General features: G+C 47.7%; 1 protein-coding gene across 7 annotated transcripts in view; it reads right to left on the bottom strand.

The window, feature by feature from the left end:
- NRXN2 (neurexin 2) overlaps positions 1-27,666 on the bottom strand; it is a 2,537,771-nt gene that overhangs the window by 1,693,040 nt on the left and 817,065 nt on the right. The gene's annotated exons all lie outside the window — the stretch shown is intronic.

Below are 27,666 nucleotides of genomic sequence, written 5' to 3'. Positions count from 1 at the left end.
CCTCCCTCACACACCAGGTTCCCCAGACAGGCCCCCCTCACATCAAGGTCCCCAGAGAGCTCCCCTCACATCAGGATCCCCAGAGAGCCCTACCCTCACACATCAGGGTCCCCAGACAGGCCCCCTCACATCAAGGTCCCCAGAGAGCCACCTCCTTACATCAGGGTCCCCAGAGAGCTCCCCTCACTTTAGGATCCCCAGAGAGCCCTCCCCTCACACATCAGGGTCCCCCAAAGAGCTCCCCCTCACATCAGTGTCCCCAGAGAGCCCCCTTCTTACATCAGGATCCCCAGAGAGCCCCCCCTTACATCAGGATCCCCAAAGTGCCCCCCCCACATCAGGATCCCCAGAGAGCCCTCCCCTCACACCAGGGTCCCCAGACAGGCCCCCCTCACATCAGGATCCATAGAGAGCCCTCCCCTCACACATCAGGGTCCCCAGACAGCCCCCCCTCACATCAGGGTCCCCAGACAGGCCCCCCGCTCACATCAGGGTCCCCAGACAAGCCCCCCGCTCACATCAGGGTCCCCAGACAGGCCCCCCTCAGATCAGGATCCATAGAGAGCCCCCCCCCTCACACATCAGGGTCCCCAGACAGGTCCCCCCTCACATCAGGGTCCCCAGAGAGCCCCCTCCTTACATCTGGGTCCCCAAAGTGCCCCCCCTCACATCAGGGTCCCCAGACAGTCCCCCTCACCTCAAGGTCCCCAAAGAGACCCCCCCCCCACATCAGGGTCCCCAGAGAGCCCCCCTCACATTTGGGTCCCCAAAGAGCGCCCCCTCACCTCAGGGTCCCCAGGCAGCCCCCCTTCACCTCAAGGTCCCCAAAGAGCCCCCCCCCCACATCAGGGTCCCCAGAGAGCCCCCCTCACATTTGGTTCCCCAAAGAGCCCCCCTCACCTCAGGGTCCCCAAAGAGCCCCCCCTTCTCACCTCAGGGTCCCCAAAAGAGCCCCCCTCACCTCGGAGTCCCCAGAGAGCCCCCCCAGATCAGGGTCCCCAAAGAGCCCCCCCTTCAGGGTCCCCAAAACTGCTCCTCTAACATTAAATTTGAGCCTCAGGAGTTCCTTACCTTACATAAGTTCATGAAGTGAGAAGCATGGGGGAGCCAGATCACTGTCAGCAGCCAGATCCAAAGAAGGAAGTTCCACACACTAGGAGCAGAGTCAGACAAACGATGTGGTTGGTTGCTAGCAACCAACCACTGTAGCTGTAGCTGTAGTAAGCCGGGAGGTGTGGCAGCAGCCAGCGCAAGACTGCAAGACATAGCTCTGCTCTCTGCTGAATGCCGGGGGGCGGATTCATTAACCCCATGGTTGGTTGCTAGATGCTGAGCGGTCCTAACATCCAACCACTGCTGGCCTGTCAGTGTAATGCAGGAGCTGGGACCGCCGCAGCGGGAGTACGCTGCATCTATTAAAAAAGGTAGCATTAGTTAGAACTGTGGCACCTATTAAAATAAGCTGTGGACTTAATATTTAACGGGGGGGGGGGGCAATTGTCCCGTTGCCCCCCCCCCCTGGATCCGCCCCTGGCTCCGGGTCTTTCGTTGGAGAGAGGAGTGCCGGATGAAGGGGGCGGCTGCCTCTTCCTCTGTAGAGGTGCCATGCGGTCACAGGAGTTTGTTCTGAGGGCCAGAGGAGCGGTTGAGAGGAGCTGAACCCAGAGGTCCAGGGAAGCTGACTGAGAGGGGAGACACTGGTTTATGTTTTTTTTTTTTTTTTTAAGTAAATGTAAACAAACACTTGGTTCTCCTGGTGCTAAAACTTAATATAAATAATAATATACATAATACAACAATAGATTGGCCAGTAAAAGACAGTGAATATCATGAATAATGGAATGTAAGTGAATGAACTAAAGTGCAACCGCAGGGGACTAAGTGCTGTGAATTTCAATCATAAATAAATAAATACTGGTGAATAAATACTGTATATCACAAAACACACTGAAGTGCAATGGTAAAGTGACCAAGTGCAAATAATAATGAGATGAATCACAAATATATAAATAAATAAATACATAATTGGATGGATGAATAAATAAATAAATAAAACATTGGTGAATCGTAGAAGTGTTCCAGTAAGGGCTCTTTCACACGGGCGTTCCGTATGTCCGTATATCACCCATCCGTTTGCGGGTGATATACGGACATAATGCATGTGATTGTGGATGTCAGCGGATGACCATCCGCTGACATCCGATTTGTGTCCTTTCAGTTCTGTTCCGTTTTTTGGAACGGAACAGAACCCTATTTTTCTTCCGTTAAAAAAAAATGGAACGGATGCAAAATTGGATGTTAGCGGTGTCATCCGCTGACATCCGCAATCCCCATAGACATTCATTATGTCAGTATATCATCCGCAAACGGATGGGATGATATGCGAACATACGGAGCGGATGACACAAGTGTCATCCATGTCCGTGAAAAAAAAAAAAGTGCCGCAGCGGAAGAAGAAATCGGAGCGGCCGTATGAAAGAGCCCTAAAGCTTAAAAAGTCTTTGGATCCATGCAAATATGTAAGTATATGAAAACCAAGTGAGGATTCAGTGAAAGGGCTGTTCCCAAATAACTGTAAGGGCCAGATGGAGTGGGAGTGCTCGTGATCCCGCTGGTATATATTGCACTCACCAGAAAAAACAACCCCACACAGGGGTATCTCGCCAAGATATAGATAAAGTGGGTCTCACTCCGTGCTGGAGTATCCTAGGAATGGGATGCCCAATTCCAGGGTTCATTTACTAGACTCATCCACAGGTTCCAGAGATCCATTTGCTGCTGCAGGGCCACAGAAGAGATTCCACGTTGCTTTGATCTTTTTATTCACAGTAGGAACATCCACTAATGCACACAGGGCAAGAGAAGGGATTCCACCTTGCTTTGAGTGTTAACAGCCTTCAACTTGATTGCAGTGGTCAAGGTTTCCAACTCTAATTTTTCATCTGTTCACAGTGTTGCCATTGTTCAGCCTTAATGGGCATCATTTGCCCCTGGAGGCCCACAGAAGAGATTCCACGTTGCTTTGAGATTTGTATTCACAGTAGGAACTCATCCAAGTGGAAGGAACCCAAAATATATGTGCTGCTGCCTCACTGATGTTGTTTCCAAATCCAGTAATACACTGTCTCACCCTGCTCTGCACATGCTTAGTAGGGATGATCGAACGGTTCGGGTCCACCATCGGTTTGGCCCGAACATTGGGTGTTCGAGGTTCGGCCGAATTTAGAACTTTTTGCCCAAAAAGTTCGGAATTCGGCAACCAGAACCGACCAAAATGCAATGCTTCAGGAAATGGGCTTAAAAGCCCATGATTGGACCAGAACCATTAGCAAAAGCCAATTGAGGGGGCAGAAGAATGCTAGGAATGTGATTGGAGTGACTAGGGGGTCCCTAGACCAATCATTAGTGAATACGCCCCCCCAGTATATAAGATCGCCCCCGCCAAATTCCTAGAATTCTTGTACGGGACATGGAAGAGAGTGGAATGCTGTTCTGTTCTAATGTGTTACAAAGTGTCATTTAGCTATTTTTAGTGTGAGGAAAGGGATATCTAGTGTAGTTAGAGTGCTCCTTTACACTTAAGTTAGCTTCAAAAATTTAGTTTCTGTAGGGAAAGTGTTAAGTGTAAAGGGACCGTAGTGTAGTGTAGGGTTAACTGACAGTGACTGCTATGGAAGGGTGACAAAACCCTTCCATAGCAGGGTGACCGCTATAGAGAAATGATCATTTCTCTGAGTTGCTTCGGGACAGGAATATGGCTTCTCACCAGCCAAGCATTTTTCATGCTGCAGGGGCTGCCACTGCCAGTGCTTTTTTGAGGACATGTTTGATGTCAGACATGACATCTGAACATGTGTATAGGGGGTATATATACACATATATGTCTGTATATATACCCCTAGACATATATAGGTGTGATAGTAGCAGAAATATATGCTTGCGCTAATGAAATCATTTACAGTAATATATTTCTGCTACTATCACACCTATATATGGCTAGGTGTCTATATACATATAATTATGTGTGTATATATACCACTATACACAAGTTCAGATGTTTTGCCTGCCTCAAAAGAACCCCAAAAAATGCCCAAAAAAACGCTAGCGTCAAAAAAAAAAAATGCCCAGGTGTGTTTTTGCTGGCATTTTTTGGGAGTTTTTGGAGGCAGGCAAAACATCAGAACTTGTGCACAGTACCACTATACACAAGTTCAGATGTTTTTCCTGACTGCAAAGAACCCAAAAAAATGCCTGCTTTGAAACCGGCAAGGTGTGAAAACCGAGAAGAGAAGCTAACCCCCTGAGCTGAAAGTGTTCTAATACAAACAATCTTTTTTTTATGGTTCTGGACATGCTACAGAGCTGAAACTTCACATGTACACTTTTTAGACCCCCCAGATCTGAAATCCAAAGTAAAAATCAAAAAATATCTTTTTTTTTTTCTTTTTTTTTTCAATAATTGGCTTTTTTATCGAAAATTACAATTTTTAAGAACTTTTTTACGCTAGCGTTTTTTTGGGCATTTTTTGGGGTTCTTTTGAGGCAGGCAAAACATCTGAACTTGTGTATAGTGGTATATATACACACATAATTATATGTATATAGACACCTAGCCATATATAGGTGTGATAGTAGCAGAAATATATTACTGTAAATGATTTCAGTAGCGCAAGCATATATTTCTGCTACTATCACACCTATATATGTCTAGGTGTGTATATAAAAATGGATTTTTGTAAAATCTTACCGTAAAATCCTTTTCTCTTAAGCTCATTGACAGACGTAGTCCTCCTTGATTAATATCAACTCGGGTTATACTGCCCTCTACAGGAGTAGGACTAGACAGGAAAGAAAACGTTCTTGCCACACCTTAGGGGCAGTCCCAGAGGGTATATCCTCTCTCTCTCTCTGCTACAGCAAATCAGTTATGTCACAAAGCAGTGTTTAGAGAATTTAACCCAACCCAACTCCAAAACAGAGGGGCGGGTACTACGTCTGTCAATGAGCTTAAGAGAAAAGGATTTTACGGTAAGATTTTACAAAAATCCATTTTTCTCTGTCGCTCATTGACAGGCGTTGTCCTCCTTGATTAATATCAACTCGGGACGTCCCAAAGCAGTACCACAAATGAGGGGTGGGAAAATGGAAATCAAAATCCAATCTAGAAGGCCCAACCGGTGCCAACTAGAAGTTTTAAAGGCTCATCAATCAAAGGATGAGACTCAACTGAAATTCCAACGGAAAAAAACCCTCGAGGTAGACCACCGGTCTCCTCAAATTGCGGCCTGCAAAACCTTGCGGCCAAATGAGGCATCCGCCGATGCCCTCACATCAACTTTATAAAATTTTGTAAAGGTATGCACCGACGACCAGGTGGCCGCCGTGCACACCTGGACCACTGACGCCTGATGGCGGTAGGCCCAGGAAGTACTGAGCGCTCGAGTGGAGTGCGCCTTAACAGGGAACGGAGGATTCCGACCCTTAATAGAATAAGCCTGTACCACCGTCTGTCTAATCCATTTGGAGATAGTCGCGGCAGATGCAGGCAACCCCTTTCTGGGGCCATCCGTGATCACAAAAAGTGAATCCATCTTACGGAATGATTCCGTAGCCTTCAGGTATACCCTGATTGCCCGAACCACATCCAAGGAATGCAACGCATATTCCCGAGGATGATTGGGCTGAGGACACAAGGAAGGTACAATATCTTCATTCAGATGAAAGTCTGAAACCACTTTAGGAAGAAAGGATGGCTTCGGATGAAGAACTACCTTATCCCTATGAACCACTAGATATGGGGAATGGCATGATAATGCAGCCAGTTCTGACACCCTGCGTGCAGAAGTGATAGCCACCAAGAAGGCCACCTTCTGGGATAATGTAAGCAAGGGAATCTCCCTGATATTTTCAAAGGGAGGTTTCTGCAGAACCGACAAAACCAAATTAAGATCCCAGGGCGGTAAGGGCGCGCGGACTGGCGGAGCCAAGTGCCGCACCCCCTGGATGAAATTCCGCACCAAGGAATGAGTAGCCAAAGGCTTCTGAAAGAAGATTGCTAATGCTGAAACCTGACCCTTGATAGTGCTCAAGGATAGTTTCTGCCCAGTGGGACTATGTAGAGGCCCACCCAGCGCGGAGCTATGGCCTGCACGTGCTCGTAGGCTGAACTGGGGTGACCACTGGATCTCAACATCCAGCCCGTCGCCCAGTTCCAGCTTTCTTGCTTGAAGATCTCACAGGAACACTGGAGAAAAAAGCTGTCTAAAAAAAAAAATCTTTCTAAGAAAAAAATCCTGCCAGGACCGAAGATCCTAGCAAGGCATCTAGGTCCTTACTCCTAACTAGACAGAAAAAAAACTGATTTGCTGTAGCAGAGAGAGAGAGGATATACCCTCTGGGACTGCCCCTAAGGTGTGGCCAGAACGTTTTCTTTCCTGTCTAGTCCTACTCCTGTAGAGGGCAGTATAACCCGAGTTGATATTAATAATGGAGGACTACGTCTGTCAATGAGCGACAGAGAAATATATGTATGTGTGTATATACACCACTATACACAAGTTCAGATGTTTTGCCTGCCTCAAAAGAACCCCAAAAAATGCCAAAAAAACGCTAGCGTCAAAAAAAAAATGCCCAGGTGTGTTTTTGCTGGCATTTTTTGGGGGTTATTGGAGGCAGGCAAAACATCAGAACTTGTGCACAGTACCACTATACACAAGTTCAGATGTTTTTCCTGACTGCAAAGAACCCAAAAAAATGCCTGCTTTGAAACCGGCAAGGTGTGAAAACCGAGAAGAGAAGCTAACCCCCTGAGCTGAAAGTGTTCTAATACAAACAATCTTTTTTTTTATGGTTCTGGACATGCTACAGAGCTGAAACTTCACATGTACACCTTTTAGACCCACCAGATACGAAATCCAAAGTAACAATCAAAAAATCTCTTTTTTTTTTTTTTTTTTTTAATTTTTCAATAATTGGCTTTTTTTTATCAAAAATGACAATTTTTAAAGAACTTTTTTTGTGTGATTTTGTGTCTGGGGGGTCTAAAAGGTGTACCTGTGAAGTTTCAGCTCTGTAGCATGTCCAGAACCAGAAAAAAAGATCATATAGGTGTAAAAGGAGGGTCCCACATCCCTGTTCTACTGAAAAATTATCTTTTTTTTTTTTCATGGTTCTGGACATGCTACAGAGCTGAAACTTCACATGTACACTTTTTAGACCCCCCCCCCAGATACTAAATCCAAAATCAAAAAATCTCTCTTTTTTTTTTTTCAATAATTGGCTTTTTTATCAAAAATGACAATTTTTAAGAACTTTTTTTTGTGTGATTAATAGTTAATGGGGCATGACCCAGAACCCTAGGGACTTTTTAGGGGCATTTATTGGGTTTTAGGGCTTAAAAATGGTGTTTTTTGATTACCGAAGTTCGGGTCCCATTGATTTCAATGGGGTTCTGAAATTCGGGCCGAACTTTCGGGAAGTTCGGATGTTCTGGCCGAACCGAACTTTTCAAAAGTTCGATCATTCCTAATGCTTAGCTGCTCTCCATTTTCAGGCACTTTTAGGCACTGATGAATTTGTAGAGGTCGATCTGCTGACAGCCTTAAAGCAAAATGAACCCCTCTTATTCTTTACAGCTAAGAAAGCTGCTTCTGTTTAATCTGTATCTGCCATGGTGCTGTAAATATGATCAGGTATAACCAGTCATTTGATGGTTTACCAAATGGGTGCTTAACCTGTTGCCCTCCAGTTTTTGCAGAACTACAAGTCCCATCATGCCTCTACCTTTGTGGGAGTCATGCATGTAACTGCCAGACTTGCAATGCGTCATAGGACTTGTAGTTCTGCAACAGCTGGAAGGCCACAGGTTAAGCAATCATGGTTTAACTGTTTTGTTAACAACTTCTGGACTGGAAAATTTTCCCCCTTAATAACCAGGCCATATTTTGCGATTCGGTACTGCGTTACTTTAACAGACAATTGCGCGGTTGTGCAACGCTGTACCCAAATAAAATTGATGTCCTTTTTTTCCCACAAATGGAGCTTTCTTTTGGTGGTATTTGGTCACCTCCGGGATTTTTAATTTTTGCGCTTTAAACAAAAAAAGGAGCAACAGTTCTGAAAAAAAAAACAATATTTTTCACTTTCTGCTATATACCGTGTTTCCCCGAAAATAAGACCTACCCTGAAAAAAAGACCTACTGTTATTTTCGGGGAGGGCTGCAATATAAGCCCTACCCCGAAAATAAGCCCTTGTTTAGTGTTTCTAAAATCTCAGAATCCATTTTATCAGTGTTTTATATAATGTCCATTGTGTGTTTCTGTAATAGAATAGTGTGAAATACCTTCAGTACAGCGCCGCTTGGCGGTCAGCTGATCTCCTGCTCTGCTGTCCTTCTCCTCTCATAGCTGTCAGCGGGGGATCTCAGCACCCCCCCCCCCCCTGCAGTGTTCAGAGCAGGTCACAGAAGCGCCGAGTCTTAGATAGGAATTGTGTGAGTGGTGAGCGGCGCTGTAACTAAGGTATCTCATCTAATATAACACTGCAGAGGGGGGGTGCTGAGATCCCCCTCTGACAGCTATGAGAGGAGAAGGACAGCAGAGTGGGAGATCAGCTACCGAAGGTATTACACGCTATTCTATTACAGAAACACACACTAGACATTATAAAAAACAGTAATAAAGTGGATTCTAGGATTTAGGAAACACTAAACTAGGTTCACACAGGGGATTCCTGACAGGCAGGGAGGGAGAGAAGACAGCACATTACAGATAAGTCCTACCCCGAAAATAAGCCCTACTGTGTCTTTTGGTGCCAAAAATAATATAAGACCCGGGCTTATTTTCGGGGAAACACGTTTTTTTTTAACATTTTAGGCCAATTTGTTTTCTGCTGCATATTTTTGGTAAAAAAAATCACAATAAGCATATTTTGATTGGTTTGCACAAAGGTTATCATGTCTACTAACTACAGGAAAGAATTATGTCGTTTTTGTTGTTTTTTTGTTTTTTACTAGTAAGGGCGGCGATCTGCAATATATTTTCTGGACTGCGACATTGCGACGGACAGATCAGACCCCTAATTGACATTTTGACACTTTTGGGGGGATCAGTGACATTATTACAGTAATCAGTGATAAAAACATGCACTGTTACTGTAATAATGACACTGGCAGGGAAGGGGTTAACACTGTGGGTGATCAAGGGGTTAAATGTGAGCCTAGGGGGAGTGATTCTAACTGTGGGGGGCGTGGCTTGTGAAATGATCATAGAGACCTGTGGTCCTATATAGCAGGATCACGGGGGCTCTGTGATCATTCCAGACAGAAGAACAGTCAGTTGTGTTTACAACAGCTGACCGTTCTTCTCTCTCAGCGGGGAACGATCGCAGGTGTCAGGCGCCAATCGGAGCCACCTGCCTCGTGCATCGGAATCCTGGCTGCCAAGTGGGGGAGGAAGCGCGCCGCTGGCGGTGCACCCACGCCCCCTAGCTGCAGGCGCGTGACCGACGTAGGTCTACGTCGGTTCGCGCAGGAGAGTCGCACTGCCACAGTAAAAAGGCACCGGGCGGTCGGGAACCAGTTAAGGAAACAAGCAAATGGTATTCCAGGAACTTTTTTGAAACTGTTAAATTAATAGGTTTAGTTCCAATTTATTATTTATTGCTGTTCAGGGGCTCTGGGCTTCAGCAAAAAGGCAGCCCCCAGCAAGAAGAAACAGGAGAAATGCTGAAGGCAATTTTCAGCACACTTATTTTGGTAGCACAATTATTAACGTGGAATTTACAGTATTTTCCATGCTAAAGAACGTTATTTCTTATCAAGTTGTTATGGGTGAAGTACATTTTGTTTGGAATTCTGAGCACTGAAGGCTTTTTTAGTTTGAGCTCAGAATGCAGTTTTCTAAAGAATGTGTCATTTCAGTATCTAGGATAAGGAAATGTAGTATCAGTGATTAGCGTCACAATAACCCTTTACTAATTGTGGAAAGAGGCTAGTAACCATAGGCAACACCATCATGTGTGGTAGTAATTTTTTATTAAAGTTATTGTAAAGTCTTGCTTTTTTTTCCGAATAGAATAACAAACATGTTACTTACCTGTTTTGTGCAGTGGTTTTTCACAGGGCAACCCGGATCCTCCTTTCCTTGGGTCCCTCTTCACTGCTCCTGGCCTCCTCCTCCTGTCGAGTGCCCCCACAGCAAGAAGTATCCTATGGGGGCACCTGAGCCGAGCTTCTGCTCCGTGTGTACATTCAGAGATAGTGCTCAGATAAGTATTAGGGGGTGCTGGGGCGGCTGCTACACACAGAAGGCTTGTTATCTTAAAGTGGAAGTAAAGCCCAGTACTTAAATTCTCCCCTGCAATCATTAATGTAAGCTGAGTTCAGCCTTATGTCTCAAAATACAAAAATCCCAGTTTTTCTACCTTTATTTTGCTATATCCAGTGCCTTGTCACATGACTTCAATCCCTCTTCCTTCCGAGTCTAAGAGCAGCAAGTGGGTGTTGTTATTGAAAGCTAGTGACTTCACATCCTTTGGCCCTGACCTCCCCTGTTTTCACCCTCAGGGGGTCTGGAGCTTAGCCGAACGGGAAGCCCCCTCTCTATTGGCCTCCAGCACCAGGTACGTGCATTGTACATCCTAATTCATGAGAAAATTAGAAAAAAAAAAAACATTCACACAGGACATAGGGGGGCTGGAAGATGTAGTGCACATATACAGTATAGCTGTGCAGGGCTTTGAATCAAGACTATCATAGGAGAAGGGCACTGGACACAGCGGGAACGGTCAGTGTAGCTGGAAGTGCTCTGGGGTCTCAGCTCACAGTCTTCAACGAACCCTATACATTTATTAACCAACAATACAACACATATAGATTGCACTCACATTTTGGTCCTGGAAGGACAGACACATCTTAGGTAGCCGCCTGCTCCTCCTCTCCCTCCGGGGTGGCCTCTGGTCTAACCTTTAGCGGCTCGTAACTCAGTACACCGCTCCAGCCTGCTCACCAGTCACTTCCTACTCCTGCCCCCCGCCGGATTCGTACGTGCAGACCGCAGTGCGCCTGCGCACCGGCCCGCCGTCAATCACAGCCGGATTGGCTTGCCTGAGCCTCGGCCAAGGCTACGTGCGGTGGTAGACAGATGGGTGGGGGGATCTCAGGGGATGCAGCTCCACGATATGGTTGCTACGGACTAAGCCCGTAGCAACCATATCAAGATGTGTCTGTCCTTTCAGGACCAAAATGTGAGTGCAATCTATATGTGTTGTATTGTTGGTTAATAAACGTTATCATCCGTGGTCGGCGTGCGCTTTTTTCCTACATTGCAGTTTAGTGTTATTGCAATGCATGGCAAGCAGAGAACTTCACATGATTCAACATCGTAGTGTGAGTGCAACGCATGACAAGCAGAGAACAACGCATGAAAAGCAGAGAACTCCCCTTGATCCAACATTGTAGTGTGAGTGCAATGCATGACAAGCAGAGAACTCCCCTTGATCCAACATTGTAGTGTGAGTGCAATGCATGACAAGCAGTAAACTTCACATTATCCAACATGGTAGTGTGAGTGCAACGCATTACAAGCACAGAACAAAGCATGATCCAACATTGTAGAGTTATTGCAACGCATGACAAGCAGAGAAATCCCCATGATCCAACATTGTAGTGTGAGTGCAAGGCATTACAAGCAGAGAACAATGCACGACAAGCAGAGATCTCCCCATAATCCCACCTTGTAGCGTGTAACACAAAGGTTGCAGTATAATGCACTGGATTCCTCCTTGTAGTGTGTGTCATGTGTTGGTGTATACACTGCAGTGTGTGTGTGCGTCATGTGTTGGTGTATACGTCATGTGTTGATGTATACACTACAGTGTGTGTGTCATGTGTTGGTGTATACACTGCAGTGTATGTGTCATGTGTTGGTGTATACACTGCAGTGTATGTGTCATGGGTTGGTGTATACATTGCAGTGAGCATTCCAGCCTTACAATGACTTCTCCCTCTCTCTCCTCAAAAACGAGGCTTGGAAGAGAGGAGCTGCTGCACAGTCTGCAGAAGGCTGGGAGGGATGAGGACAGTGCTGGGCAGGACAGGGGCGTGTTTCCTGCAAGCTAGACTGGATTTCTCACACAGAGACCGACAACCTTTTCAGGAAGTGCCTGAGAGCTGCCAAATGAATCTCAGCAAGCAAAGCGTTGTCGGAAAAGAACAGGAAGTAGCTGATTGTCTAGCTCAGATAAGGCTTTCTAAGCTACACAATCAGCAAACCTAAAAATGAATAATATCAAAGATAAACATGCTTAACCACCTCAATACTGGGCACTTAAACCCCCTTCCTTCCCAGACCAATTTCTCTGTCGCTCATTGACAGACGTAGTCTTCTTGATTCACAAGAACTGGGTTATGCTGCCCTCTACAGGAGTAGGACTAGGCAGAAAGAAAAAACGTTCTGGCTCCACCCTAGGGGCAGTCCCAGAGGGTATATCCTCTTCCTGTCTGCTACAGAGAATCAGTTTTTTTCTGTCTAGTCAGGAGTAAGGACCTAAGTTCCTTGCTGGGATCTTTTGGTCCTGGCAAGATTTTTTCTTTAGAAAAAATATTTTTTAGGTAGTTTTCTCCAGTGTTTTTTTCCTGTGAGATCTTCAAGCAAAAACGCCGGACTGGGCGACACTAGTGGTCACCCCAGCCGGCCTACGAGCGCGCGCAGACCATTGCATTGCGCTTGGTCGGCCGCGACACATTCAAGTAAGTATGCGGGGCCGGGCGACGGGCTGGATGTTGAGATCCAGTGGTCACCCCGGTTTCTGCCTACGAGCGCGTGCAGACCAGAGCTCCGCGCTGGGTCGGCCGCGACGGAGTCCCATTGGAGGGACTGACCTTGCGAGTTAAAAGTCTCGCTTGGACGCCAGGAACCACAGAGTCGAGGCGTCCGGAGTGGTCCACAACCCCCCACCCCGGTGGAGAGGGTATTGTGAAGAGAGGGTGCCTGTCGGTTCGGTATGGTGAGTAAACGTTCCCTTTTTTCCTCGTTATGAGGCAGTATGAATTATGGGCCCCTCCATACATGGTCAGTATATATCTGACACTAAAAGTCCCCCTTGTAAATACAGTATGTGTTTGGTGGGAAGTGGACTTGGTTTGAGAGCTAACACTCTACCCAGCAGACTGTAGCATTACAGCAGACATAGGAGGTATAATCCTACCTTATTTGTAGTATATCTCCTGTAGATCAATAAATCGCCACTTAGCAGAGATGCAGGTGGATGTGCTGGGAAAACGATTTCGGCGGTCCGCCGCCATTTTGCCGTAGACCAGGTGCATGTATGTCCTCAGGTCATGCCGGCCGCCATGTTTTTGGAGTCTATTGTCTCTTGTATGGGGGCGGCCATGTTTCATGAGCCCAGCTACCTCGTGGAGAGCTGGGAACGCCGGAAGGCGTACACAGGGGGCGGAGCCACGTCCTTCTACCCGGGAAAAAGCAACAGCTCCTTCCAGTCTGTAAAAGACAGACGCTGACTGCAGTTGGTTGGAAACTTCACTGCATCGGTTGGTGAGCCTTGGGGGTCTCTCTCTCTCTCTCTGTGGGACCGAGAAGCAGGTACTCTAAGGGGCGCTATTGCGCTAGGGGGAGACACATAAAAAAAAAAAAAATTAAAAAAAAAAAAAAAAGGAGGTATTTTTTTATTTAAAAAAAAAAAAAAAAAAGAAAAGTTTTTTGTTTTTTCTGGCAGAGGTGTCCTGAATTAACATGGACCCTGCCACTCATGTATCTCCACCGGATCCCCTCGAGGTGTCTGCAGGATCCTCCAGCACCCCACTGATAGTTGAATCATTGTCAGCTATTATGAAAACTTTTGTGTCCCGGGTGGAAGTGGCTTGTCATTGACAGGGCGCAAGAAAGCGACCCCCGCCTAACCCCTTATTATCTGAAACTTCGGATTCAGACTCTGAGCCTATTTCTGCAGTTGCAGGTACTTCATCTGGGATTGGTGTCTCGGGTACTGTCTCTTCAGACAGTGAGGAGGATGTTTCGGCATCAGCCATAGCCCGAGAGGAAGCGTTGGTAAACGCACTCATTGTATCTGTTCAAGAAACCTTAAGATTACAGGGTATTCCGTCGGAAATAGCTGAAACTGAAATCCCTTTTGGGACTAAAAAACGCATCAAAGTGGCGAAGGTTTTTCCATTGCCCAAATGTTTTGGCAATCCAATCGAAGAAGAATGGCGTCTGCCAAAACGCACTTCTGCTATTTCTAAACGCATTAACAGGCGTTATCCGTTTGAGGAAACCCTCATTAAGAAATGGAACCACCTGTGGTGGATTCACCAATTGCTAGATTGAATAAAGCCACGGTTATTCCTCTAGAAGACGCTCCGTCTTTTAAAGATCCAGGGGATCGCAAGATAGAAGCTATGTCTCGCACCATGTTTACCTTGATTGGATCAGCTTTCAGACCAATAATTGCTATTGGTCTGGTTTCGCAGGCTGTAACTGAATGGACCAAGTGGTTACGCCGGGACTTAGAAGAGGTCCCTCAGGCGGTATCAGATTTGTTGGAACAAATGATACAGGGGTTACAGTTTGTGTGTGATGCGGCGTTAGACGCCACTCCATTATTGGCACGAGCATCAGTCTCAGCGGTGGTTCTCAGGCGTACACTGTGGCTAAAAGGGTTGGTTAGCCGACCAAGGTTCCAAAAAAGCATTGGCTAATATCCCCTTTTTAGGAGAGCGTCTTTTTGGAGCCAACTTAGATGAGATCATTAAGGATCTCACGGGTGGAAAGAGCACTTTTTTACCGCAAAATGGTAAAGGTAAAGGAACTCGTCAAAAACGAGGGCCTTCTTTTTCTGCTCACAAAAGGTTTTTTCGTCCCGCGGGTGAAAAAATTAAGTCCTCCAAAGCTCCTTCAGGAGGCTTCAGGGGACGTTGGTCGGGCAAGCAAAAGCCCGCCCCCTCCAGACCTGAAGATAAATCGTCCAAAGCCTGAAGGTGCGCCCCCACCCATAACTGGGGTGGGGGGACGTCTTCGCCGGTTCCCGGATCCATGGCTTTCCAGAATCCCGGACTAGTGGGTTTGCGAAGTCATAAGGTCAGGGTACAAGATCGATTTTCGATCTCTCCCACCGGCGCGATTCTTCCCTTCCAATATCCGACTATCCCCGGATCGTTTAGAAGATCTGCGGAGAGCAGTCACGGATTTACTATAACAAGGAGTGGTTGTAACGGATCTTTGTACCCCAGCTGGGCACATCTGCCGAATCTGTGTCTCCTGTCCTCCAAACGCACCCACAGCCTGCGGAGAAGTCATATCCAGCCCTTAACCCCTCAATCACGAGACAATCCACACAGGTGTTGAGGGTTAAACATGCAGAGCTTAAACTGTTTATTACATTCCAAGACAACAGTTTTACATACAGTTAGGGAAACTCCCCTTAGCCTTTCCACAGAAGGGGGGAAGGGAACCAACCAATGAGAACTGAACATTTGTACATTTGAAACAAGCAGTCTTAATACACACCCCCTGCGGAGAGATGTCTCCAACTCAGACCATTGTCTGCCATGAATCCACACACTTAGACACAGAAACAGGAGGGGGGGGGGGGTGGGTTGTAACATTACATTACATTAACTCAATGCCATGAGTCAGTTGTTCAGAGGATGAATAAAGGGAAAATAAAATGCAATGTCCCAAACTCATAAGAAAATGACACAAAGGGGTTTACAATCCAGGGACAGGGTGATCCGTCACATCTCTTCCCCCCCAAAGGTAGACTAATCCAGGTACTAGACCTCCAACTGGTCTGTGCCTGAATTAGTCGGGTAACAAATCCCAAAAAGAGTCAATGTCTGTTTGCCTGGATAATTCGTCGGCGTTGCTTCCCAGGGCAGTAGTGGATGGTAAAGTCAAAAGGCTGCAGCGCCAAACTCCAGTAGCTTCTGGCCCATAGTCTGTCGGTAGGAGGCTTGCGCACAGTCCCCTCCAAAACACACAGTGACAGTGGGTTCTGTCACATTTCTCCCCTTTTAAAAACAGGCTAACGAGGTTCCTGACCCTCAACTGGTCTGGACCTGCGTTAGTCACAAACTTCCACCCCAGGCAACCAGGAAAAGTAAAAGAACGACTCTGGCGCTGGGGAGCAACACCGCACATAGGGTCTCCCATGAATAAAAACAGCCGCTGCAGAGTGGGAACAGCTGTCTGCACTCCTCTGATCCAGGGCAGGGTTGCAGATATTGGGGGGAGCTGAATAATTCTCTGCCCTGATGCCAGCGCTTCCGCTGGTAGGGAATGTAGGCTGGTAGGGCTATGCATTTGGGGAGAAAAAGGTACTTGCTTTTCTCCTGGTGTAGTTACGAGCCGCTGAGAAGGTATCTTGCAGGGACTGTCTCCCGGATTCTTCATCTCTGGTTCTGATGCTGGGCAGAGACCATCAGCGCTCTGTCCTGTAGCCAGCGCTTCTGCTGGGGGGATGAACATTGGGGTAGTGTCCAATTGCTGGGGAGGGAGAATTGCTTCCTCTACTCCCGGTGGGGATATCTGCTGTTGGGAAAACAGCTCACGCAGATCCTCTCTCAGACTCTCCGGATCCAACTCTTTTTCTGATGCTGGGCAGATGCCAGGGGCACTCTGCCCTGTAGCCAGCACTTCTGCTGGGGCGATAAACACTGGGGTAGTGTCCAAGTGCTGGGGAAACGGCTCACTGAGGTCACCCCTCGGACTCCCTGGATCTACCTCTGAGGGTGGGCAGAGGCCAGCGGCACTCTGCCCCGTAGCCAGCGCTTCTGCTGGGGGGATAAACACTGGGGTAGTGTCCAAGTGCTGGGGAAACAGCTCACTGAGGTCACCCCTCGGACTCCCTGGATCTACCTCTGAGGGTGGGCAGAGGCCAGCGGCACTCTGCCCCGTAGCCAGCGCTTCTGCTGGGGGGATAACCACTGGGGTAGTGTCCAAGTGCTGGGGAAACGGCTCACTGAGGTCACCCCTCGGACTCCCTGGATCTACCTCTGAGGGTGGGCAGAGGCCAGCGGCACTCTGCCCCGTAGCCAGCGCTTCTGCTGGGGGGATAAACACTGGGGTAGTGTCCAATTGTTGGGGAGGGAGAATTGCTTCCTCTACTCCCGGTGGGGGTATCTGCTGTTGGGAAAACAGCTCACGCAGATCCTCCCTCAGACTCTCCGGATCCAACTCTTTTTCTGATGCTGGGCAGATGCCAGGGGCACTCTGCCCTGTAGCCAATGCTTCTGCTGGGGCACCAGATGAGATACTCTGGACTTGCTGCTGATCACCATTTCCCAGCCTTCCAGCGCCTGTCTCAACTCCCCCTTCTGAGACCTTCATGCTATTAGCTTGTCTCGCTGCCTGGTGGACCTCCGGTGCGTTCCGGCATTCTAGCGCTCGCAGTGCCCTCTGTATCATCGCTGCTTCTTCCATTGCCGTTAGTACGGGAAAACGCAGGGGCACCCCTGGCCCCATTTGCTTCTCATCTTCGTGACTGTCTGCTATTTCTCTCGGACAGTCCCAGGCAACGGGAGTCATGCCAGGCTGCTGATCACCGTCAAACAGCCGCTTGTAGGCAATCTCGAGCTCCCACTCCTGCTCAACCAGGAACTCCAATTCCTCCAGGTCACACGCCTCGTCGGGGAGGTCCAGCACCTCATCTCGGAAATCCAGAATGTGTTCCAGCCGCCACTCCTCATCGCTCCCAAAGTCTGGGTCTCCGTACATTTTTTTGATGGAGCAGCCCCACGCCGCCATAGCCAACGCCTTCTGTCGGGCTGCCATCTGCTGTACCTGGCCACAGTTGAGCCGCGAACCACCGGAGGGCTCTGTAGCTGGCGTCCAGCCTCATTTCCTCCTGGACCAATATTCCGAGCTCCGTCTTCCCTTCATCTCGCGGTCGTTCCCTCAGGAACACCTCTCGCGCACGGTACTGCTTCCGGTACATCTCTGTGGAGGAGGGAAGGATCTTCCCCTGATGGTGCCGCTCGTGGCTTAGCGCCTCATGCCAGAGTTGCCGGCGGATCACATCCTCCCAGCCGAGCCTGGTGTGCTCTGTCGCTGGTCCCCGATGTTGCTTCCGCATGCCTTGCAGCCTCCTCCCGAACTCCGCTCTCATGCTGGCTGGTCCCCGTATCACTCCTCGGCAGCTGCCCAGATCTTGAATCCTGGTGGTGGTTTGGATGTCCTGGACTGCAAGAGACATCCCACCGCTGCCAACCAATGTAACGGATCTTTGTACCCCAGCTGGGCACATCCGCCGAATCTGTGTCTCCTGTCCTCCAAATGCACCCACAGCCTGCGGAGAAGTCATATCCAGCCCTTAACCCCTCAATCACGAGACAATCCATACAGGTGTTGAGGGTTAAACATGCAGAGCTTAAACTGTTTATTACATTCCAAGACAACAGTTTTACATACAGTTAGGGAAACTCCCCTTAGCCTTTCCACAGAAGGGGGGAAGGGAACCAACCAATGAGAACTGAACATTTGTACATTTGAAACAAGCAGTCTTAATACACACCCCCTGCGGAGAGATGTCTCCAACTCAGACCATTGTCTGCCATGAATCCACACACTTAGACACAGAAACAGGAGGGGGGGGGGATGGGTTGTAACATTACATTACATTAACTCAATGCCATGAGTCAGTTGTTCAGAGGATGAATAAAGGGAAAATAAAATGCAATGTCCCAAACTCATAAAAAATGACACAAAGGGGTTTACAATCCAGGGACAGGGTGATCCGTCACCCATAGTGACGGCTAGTACCGTCACATCTCTTCCCCCCCAAAGGTAGACTAATCCAGGTACTAGACCTCCAACTGGTCTGTGCCTGAATTAGTCGGGTAACAAATCCCAAAAAGAGTCAATGTCTGTTTGCCTGGATAATTCGTCGGCGTTGCTTCCCAGGGCAGTAGTGGATGGTAAAGTCAAAAGGCTGCAGCGCCAAACTCCAGTAGCTTCTGGCCCATAGTCTGTCGGTAGGAGGCTTGCGCACAGTCCCCTCCAAAACACACAGTGACAGTGGGTTCTGTCACAGTGGTAGTCCACGTTCCTTGAACAGAACGTTTTCTAGGGTTTTTATTCAAACCTATTTACAATACCAGGAAAGAGGGCAAAGTGCGTCCAATTCTGGACTTAAGGGCACTCAATTCCTTTCTCGACATAAGGAAATTCAAGATGGAATCCATTCGCACAGCCTTCCTGCATCCAGGGGATGTCCTAGCGTCCATAGATATCTAGGACGCCTATCTTCACATTCCCATTTTTCGCAGGATATCAGCGGTTTCTACGCTTTTCCGTAGAAGAGAACCACTATCAGTTTGTGGCGTTACCTTTCGGTTTCGCCACGGCTCCTCGGGTCTTCGCGAAGGTGTTGGCCCCAATGTTGGCACTACTGCGCCAAAGAGGCATATCGATTCTAGTTTACCTAGACGATCTCCTGCTTCATGCAGAGTCTCCTCAGACCCTGCTACAAAACATAGAAATTGCTATAATTTCTTTACAGGAATTCGGGTGGCTGGTGAACCAGCAAAAGTCATTTCTGGTTCCCACCCAGAGGCTCGAATATCTGGGTCTAATTCTAGACACAGTCAGGACAAGAGTTTTCCTTCCGGTAGGGAAACTCCGAAAGATTCAATCAGCAGTCCAGTTGTTACTATCCAACAGCTGGTCTTCCCTGCGGACTTGCATGAGGGTTCTGGGGTTGATGGTGGCTTCCTTCGAAGCAGTCCCATTTGCCCAGTCCCATACCCGAATTCTTTAGCAAGAGATTCTTCTCAGATGGAATCGGAATCCGGAGTCCCTGGACTATCGGATCCAATTGAGCAAACAGACCAGAGAGTCTCTGGTCTGGTGGCTTCGGTCTCCGATGCTCAGCCAGGGAAAGTCATTTCTGCCAATATATTGGACGATAGTGACCACGGATGCCAGCCTATCCGGATGGGGAGGAATTCTCGGTCAGTTATCCGTTCAGGGACTTTGGTCCCCGGAAGAATCCAGGTTACCGATAAATGTATTGGAACTGAGAGCGATCAGACTTTGTCTGATTCTCTGGACCGAGCAGCTCTAGGGCAGCCCGGTTCGGATCCAGTTGGACAAGGCCACGGCCGTGGCTTATGTCAATCACCAGGGGGGCACCAAGAGTGTCCGAGCGGCCAAAGAAGTGGCTTGCATTCTTCGCTGGGCGGAACGATTTGTTCCAGCTATCTCTGCGGTGTTTATTCCGGGGGTGGAAAATTGGCAGGCAGATTATCTCAGCCGTCAGACTCCGGATCAGGGGGAATGGTCCCTCCATCCAGAAGTTTTCCACCAGTTGTGCCTACGTTGGGGCACCCCGGATGTGGATCTGTTGGCATCACGATTCAACAGAAAAGTACAGAGATTCGTGGCTCGCTCCCGCGATCCTCTAGCAGAGACCGCAGACGCACTGGTCACCCCGTGGGGGCAATACCAGCTAATGTATGCCTTCCCTCCTCTTGGGTTACTGCCAAGACTTCTTCGCAGGATAGAGGAGGAAGGAATTCCAGTAATCCTGGCAGCTCCGGACTGGCCTCGTCGAGCTTGATACGCCGACTTGGTCAGACTGGTGGCGGACCTCCCGTGGAGACTTCCTCTCAGGGAGGATCTACTGTCTCAGGGACCGATCTTCCATCCTGCTTTACGATCGCTGGTTTTAAACGGCCTGGTTATTGAGACCCAGGTGCTGAAGGACAAGGGATTGTCAGCTTCAGTTATTCCTACTCTAGTTAAAACAAGGAAAGCGACTTCCAGAAAGATTATCATCGTACATGGAAGTCTTATATTGTGTGGTGTGAATCCCTTGGGTTCCATCTACATCTTTATTCGGTAGCCCGAATATTGGCTTTTCTGCAACAGGGAGTTGAGCAGAAGCTGGCCTTGAGTGTTATCAAGGGTCTGGTTTCAGCATTTGCTATCTTCTCTCAGAAGCCTTTGTCGACTCATTCCTTGGTGCGGAATTTCATCCAGGGGGTGCGACACCTGGCTCCGCCAGTGCACGCGCCGTTACCATCCTGGGATCTTATTTTGGTGCTGTCGGTTCTTCAGACACCTCCCTTTGAAAATATCAGGGAGATTCCCTTGCTTACTTTATCCCAGAAGGTGGTCTTCTTGGTGGCTATCACTTCTGCAAGCAGGGTGTCAGAACTGGCTGCATTATCCTGTTGTTCCCCAGATCTGGTGGTTCATAGGGATAAGGTTGTTCTTCATCCGAATCCATCCTTCCTTCCTAAGGTGGTTTCAAAGTTTCATTGAATGAGGACAGTGTATTGTCCTTCCTATGTCCTTAGCCCAATCATCCTCGAGAATTTGCATGGCATTCCTTGGATGTAGTTCGGGCGATCAGGATATATTTGAATACTACGGATTCAATTTGTAAGACGGATTCACAGTTTGTGATCACGGATGGCCCTAAGAAGGGGTTGCCTGTTCTGCTGCGACCATCTTTAGATGGATCAGACAGACGGTGGTATAGGCTTATTTTATCTAAGGGTCGGGATCCCCCGTTCCCTGTTAAGGCGCATTCTACTTGGGCGCTTAGAGTTCCTGGACCCTCCGCCATCAGGCGTCAGTGGTTCAGGTTTTTTCAAGGCGACTGTTTAGTCGTCGGTTCATACCTTTACAATATTGTATAAGGTTTATGTGATGGCATCGTCAGATGCCTCTTCTGGCCGCAAGGTTCCTGCAGGCCACTGTTTGAGGAGACTGTTGGTCTACCTCGAGGATTTGTGGGGTAGGTCTCATCTGTTTACTCGATTAGTCCTTTGATACTTCTGGTTGGCTCCGGTTGGGCCTTCTAGTTTGGATTTTGATTTCGGTCAATCCCACCCCTCATTTGTGGCACTGCTACTGGATGTCCCAGTTCTTGTGAATCAAGAAGACTACGTCTGTCAATGAGCGACAGAGAAAATCGGATTTTTGTAAGATCTTACCGTAAAATCCTTTTCTCTTAAGCTCATTGACAGACGTAGTACCCGCCCCTCTATCATTGAGTTGGGTTGGGTTAAATTCTCTGTTGCTGCTTTGGGACAGAACTGATTCTCTGTAGCAGACAGGAAGAGGATATACCCTCTGGGACTGCCCCTAGGGTGGAGCCAGAACGTTTTTTCTTTCTGCCTAGTCCTACTCCTGTAGAGGGCAGCATAACCCAGTTCTTGTGAATCAAGAAGACTACGTCTGTCAATGAGCTTAAGAGAAAAGGATTTTACGGTAAGATCTTACAAAAATCCGATTTTTCAGCTTTTAGCGCTGTTGCATTTTGAATGACAATTGCGCGGTCATGCAACACTGTACCTAAACCAAATTTGTGTCATTTTTTTCCCCACAAATAGAGCTTTCTTTTGGTGGTATTTGATCACCGCCAGGTTTTTTCTTTTTTGGTGCACAAATAAAAAAAGACCGAAAATTTTGAAAAAAAAAAAAAATTTTTTTGTTTAGGTTATAAAATTTTGTAAATAGATACGTTTTTTCCTGCACTGATGAGCACTGATGACGCCGCACTGACAGGCACTGATGAGGAGACACTGATGGGGTGGCACTGATGGGGTGGCACTGATATGCAGCACTGATGGGCACTGATAGGTAGCACTGATATGCAGCACTGATGGGCACTGATATGTGGCACTGATAGATAGCACTGATATGCAGCATTGGTGGGCACTGATAGGCAGCGCTGATGGGCACTGATAGGCAGCACTGATGGGGACTGATAGGCAGCACTGATGGGCACTGATAGGTGGCACTGATGGGCGGCACTGATGGGGGGCACTGATGGGCACTGATAGGCAGCACTGGTGGGCAATAATGGGCACTGGTGGGGGGCACTGATAGATGGCAAAAACAGGCACTGGTGGGCAGCACTGATAGATGGCATTGGTGGGCAGCACTGATAGGGGGGCACCACTGGCAGGCTCTCTGAGCCCTGTTTGCCATCCCCGGTGGCCATGGTGGGCATCCCTGGTGGTCATGGGTGGGCATCCCTGGTGGCTCTAGTGGCACCCCCTCCCCCCAGGGCTGCACTGGTAATCAATCATCTGATTACCAGCACAGACCCCCCCTGTGATCAGTGAGTAATTAGAAATACTCACTGATCACCCCAGCTGCAGAATCGATCCTCTTCTCTTCTCCTCACTGACAGGATCTGTCAGGAGGAGAAGAGATCGAAGCCGTTACAACGGCTGTATTGACATTACATGACGGCTGTGATTGGACACAGCCGTCATGTGATCAGGAGGGCCAATCACAGGGCCCTCCTGCCGAGTCTTGTTGCTCTGTGTCCTAGGGACACAGGCACATCGAGATCGCGCCGCTGCGCGTGCCCGCGATGGCGCAATCTCTCTCCTTCTGAAGGATGCTCCGGAACGTCCGATCAGAAGGACGAGACTCCCACCCGGCCGTATATTTACAATGGCCCGGGTGGGAGGTGGTTAACATGCTAATCTTGAGCAAATGTTTAATTTTGACTGAAATTCCCCCTTAATGCATTAGGATAAAAAACCTTCTGCCTTTACAACTCCTTTAAACTCATTTTCGCCTAAGAGTAAAAAATTTTTAAAGTGGTTCTAAAGGCATTTTATTCATTAAGCTAAAAAAACCTTCTGTGTGCAGCAGCCCCTCTCAGTCCCCCTAATACTTACCTGAGCCCCATCTCGATCCAGGTATGCTGCATGAGAGACTTGGCTGTCCGGGACTCTCCCTCCTCATTGGCTGAGACATTAGGCGCCATTGGATCCCTTGGCTGTCTAACAAAGTCAGTGAGCCAATGATTTGAGAGAGGGAGCGGGGCCGAGCCACCACTCCATGTCTGAATGGACACAGTGGCTCAGCTCAGGTCCCCCCTTAGCAAGCTGCTTGCTGTGGGGGCACTCGGCAGGAAGGAGGGCCAGGAGCGCTGGCGAGGATTATGTGGGCTACTCTGTAAAAAACCACTGCACAGAGTAGGTAAGTATAAAATGTTTGTTATTAATACAGAAAAAAAAAAAGACTTAAATATCACTTTAATGCCTAGGCACAATTTTGCAACTTTGACATGTGTAAGTAAAACCGTACATATCATCACAACTACTTTGTGCATGCAGGTGGATTATACCGCATTTTTTCAGGACAAATACGGGCTTTTAATTGGTGGTACAGTAAATGGTAATGGATATCTCCTAAATTATTGTTTATTATCAAAGGAAAACTGGCCCAAAATTAGTAAAAAAAAAATATATATATATTTTTAAATTTAGCTGTATATTTCTTGCTAACCATAACCTTCCACCAAAAAAAAACGAAAAAAAAAAATTCTCCTGCTCCCGACAATTGTAGCGATGCCACATAAGTGTATGGGCTCTTTCACACGGCAGTCCGATCAGATCCGCCTGTCAGTTTTCTAGGCGGATCTGATCGGATCCTCCATGCAGCTCTATGGGGCAGCGGATGTCAGCCGAGACATCTCCGCTGACACCCGCTGCCATCCATATCCGATCCGTCCGTGAAATCCGGACGGATGGAAACACTATTTTTCCATCCGTTCAGGGATCAGATCGGATGAGAGTGGACAGGCAGTCCACTCTCATCCGATTCCCCATAGAGAGCAGCGGGAGCTGTGACACCTCGATCCCCGCTGGGCAGCATGGATCCGCCTACGGAGGCGGACCGTGTGAAAGAGCCCTAAGTTTGTTTTTGGTACCCATAGTAAACAATAGTGCACATTTTGCTTTTTTTCTATCCTACCTAAAACACCCTGACACTTGACACTGATACTAATTTAAAAAATCTTGACCCTAACCTTGACTTCACCATCGACCTTGACCAAAACACTAACCCATGCACTGACCTATATCAAACCTTGATCTAGATATTTTTTTATTTATTTATTTATTATTATTTTTTTTATTTTTATCTTTTTTTTTACACAGTTTTTTTTCTCACTGCAAGGAGAGAGAGAGATAAAATGTATCGCTCTCCTCTATTCAGATTGAGAAACCACGGGGTGGGCTTCACAGTGACTACTCACTATAATAGCCAATCAGAGGCTATCACATCTATCAGGTAACATGAAATCGGGAGTTTTGGGTCCTGATCGTTAGTATGGGGCTCAGGGCTCTTGGTGAAAGATACGCAAATAAGCGGCCCCACGGAAAAGCCAGTGGGGCCGCATATTTACGTATGGTGGGGGCCAAGGGGTTAGAAAAATAGTCTGACCTGATTGGTAATGTAGTGGCTTTACGTAAGGTGATTTATGTAGCCCCCTCTGTGCTAGAATAGACTGGCAGCCAAGCCTGTGTTGTTTTATCTGGGTCAGGGTAAGTGACTCAGGGAAGGCTGGATGACTCACAGGCAGCATCTCTGAGACCTCCACCTACTTCTTAAACTTGCTGGAAGATTCTAGAAGAATGGGATAGGAGGTTAGGAGAAGCTGCCTTGAGTATTCATAAGGGCCCTGACCAATCCCCAACAGATAGGCTGGCAGGGGGCAGACCCCTCAAACACTCTGGGTCAGCCCAGCTGGGACAGTGGAGTTTGGGTGGAAACAGGAGATTGAGTGTTAGGCTGCCAGTGGCCCTTGAGGGTAACCTAGACTAGTGGGGGGCGCCCTCAGGCCTGGGCTTGGGTGCGGAAGAGACTCTCTTCACGATACACAGGGGTGTCCTGACCGGAGGCACGGGAGCAGGACAAGGACAGCAGGAGAACACTGCCGGGCAAATCTCAAGGAAGGAAGACAGCCAGTTGGGATGGTGAGTGATACAGTCGAGGAGGACTGAGAGGCATGCCTGAGAGAACTGGGTGGAAGCAATCTGAGATGGATGCAGAGTCAGTCTGGCAGAACTGTGGAAGTTTAGCCAAGAGAAAGTTGGAGAAAGGGGCAGTTGCAGCCAGGTGGGCTGACAGTGCCTGAAGAGGTGGTGCTGGGATCAGTAGCCACAGAAGGACAGCTGGGCACTGAGACTTTGCTACACAAACAAGGGGCCCATGGTCCCTGCCTGTAAAGGGCATTTGCTACCTATCCAATCATGCCAGCTGGTCCTGGGAGTTGTTTTGCTTCAAGCAAAAGTTGTGCTGGAGGAAGCTGAGGAGTGTAAATAGCTGTACAGAGGATGTTTGTCCCTATAAGTTCTACTACAGTCAAGTGGGCACCCTATATTACCCTTCTCCCTATCCAGGTTTAACCCCCTAATAAAAATACAAATCAAAGCACTGGACTTTTCCTTGTCAGAGGATCCCAGATAATCCCCAGAAAAAGGCCTCAGCCCCCCTTCATCTTGGTTTACCAATGCAGATACCAGCAAATATACTTTTATATATGCTGGCAGCCACATTGATATGATGAAGGGCAGTTTTGAACTCCTGAAACTTGCTAGGTTTTTATGTGGAATAAACTTGTTGATAGATTGTAAAAACTAGTGTGGCACTCTCATCTTTTTCATGCTCTACTGACTTTATAAACTGGAGGATACAAAGATGGAATATTGCCTATTCAGCCTAATATTTTACCAAAAAATATTACATTAAAACATACATTTCACAGCAAACCAGATATTCCAGATATTCTTTGCAGACATGTTTTTAAACAAGAGTACAGTTGTATCTTAGGTTATGTATTTTATGATGTACCTTTTCTGCCATCTTTCTGAATGTCAACATGTTACCATTCTTTATCATTGACCTTTTTGTGACCTGCTTTTACTTCAATTCCACCAAACCCAAGATTAAGAAGATAGAAAGTTCCTTTCAGTAATTCCACCGCAAAAAAATCTGCTTTTGGTGGTCTTTCAGATCGTTCAGGAGTAACTTCTTTAAATACTCATATACAGTATCTCACAAAAGTGAGTACACCCCTCACATTTTTGTAAATATTTTATTTTCATGTGACAACACTGTCCAAAAAGGCCCAAAGTGTCAAATATTTTGTGTGACCACCATTTTTTTCCAGCACTGTCTTAACCCTCTTGGGCATGGAGTTCACCAGAGATTCACAGGTTGCTACTGGAGTCCTCTTCTCCTCCTTCATGACAACATTAGAGCTGGTGGATGTTAGAGACCTTGCGCTCCTCCACCTTGCATTTGACGATGCTCCACAGATGCTTAAAAGGGTTTAGGTCTAGGGACATGCTTGGTCAGTCCATCACCTTTACCCTCAGCTTCTTTAGCATGGCAGTGTTCATCTTGGAGGTGTGTTTGGGGTCGTTATTATGTTGGAATACTGCCCTGCGGCCCAGTCCCTGAAGGGAGGGGATCATGCTCTGCTTCAGTATGTCACAGTACATGTTGGCATTCATGGTTCCCTCAATGAACTCTATCTCCCCAGTGCTGGAAGCACTCATGCAGCCCCAGACCATGATGCCCCCACCACCATGCTTGACTGTAGGCAGGACACACTTGTTTTTGTACTCCTCACCTGGTTGCCGCCACACACGCTTGACACCATCTGAACCAAATAAGTTTATCTTGGTCTCATCAGACCACAGGACATGGTTCCAGTAATCCATGTCCTTGGTCTGCTTGTCTTCAGCAAACTGTGGCTTTCTTATGCATCATTTTTAGAAGAGGCTTCCTTCTGGGATGACAGCCATGTAGACCAATTTGATGCAGTGTGGTCTGGGCACAGACAGGCTGACCCCCTACTCCTTCAACCTATGCAGCAATGCTGGCAGC

This window comes from Pelophylax lessonae (genome assembly GCF_965119305.1).
Source record: "Pelophylax lessonae genome assembly, chromosome: 10".
Classification (NCBI taxonomy): domain Eukaryota; kingdom Metazoa; phylum Chordata; class Amphibia; order Anura; family Ranidae; genus Pelophylax; species Pelophylax lessonae.
Note: the sequence above shows the minus strand (reverse complement) of the source record. Positions and strands in the feature narration are given on the sequence as shown.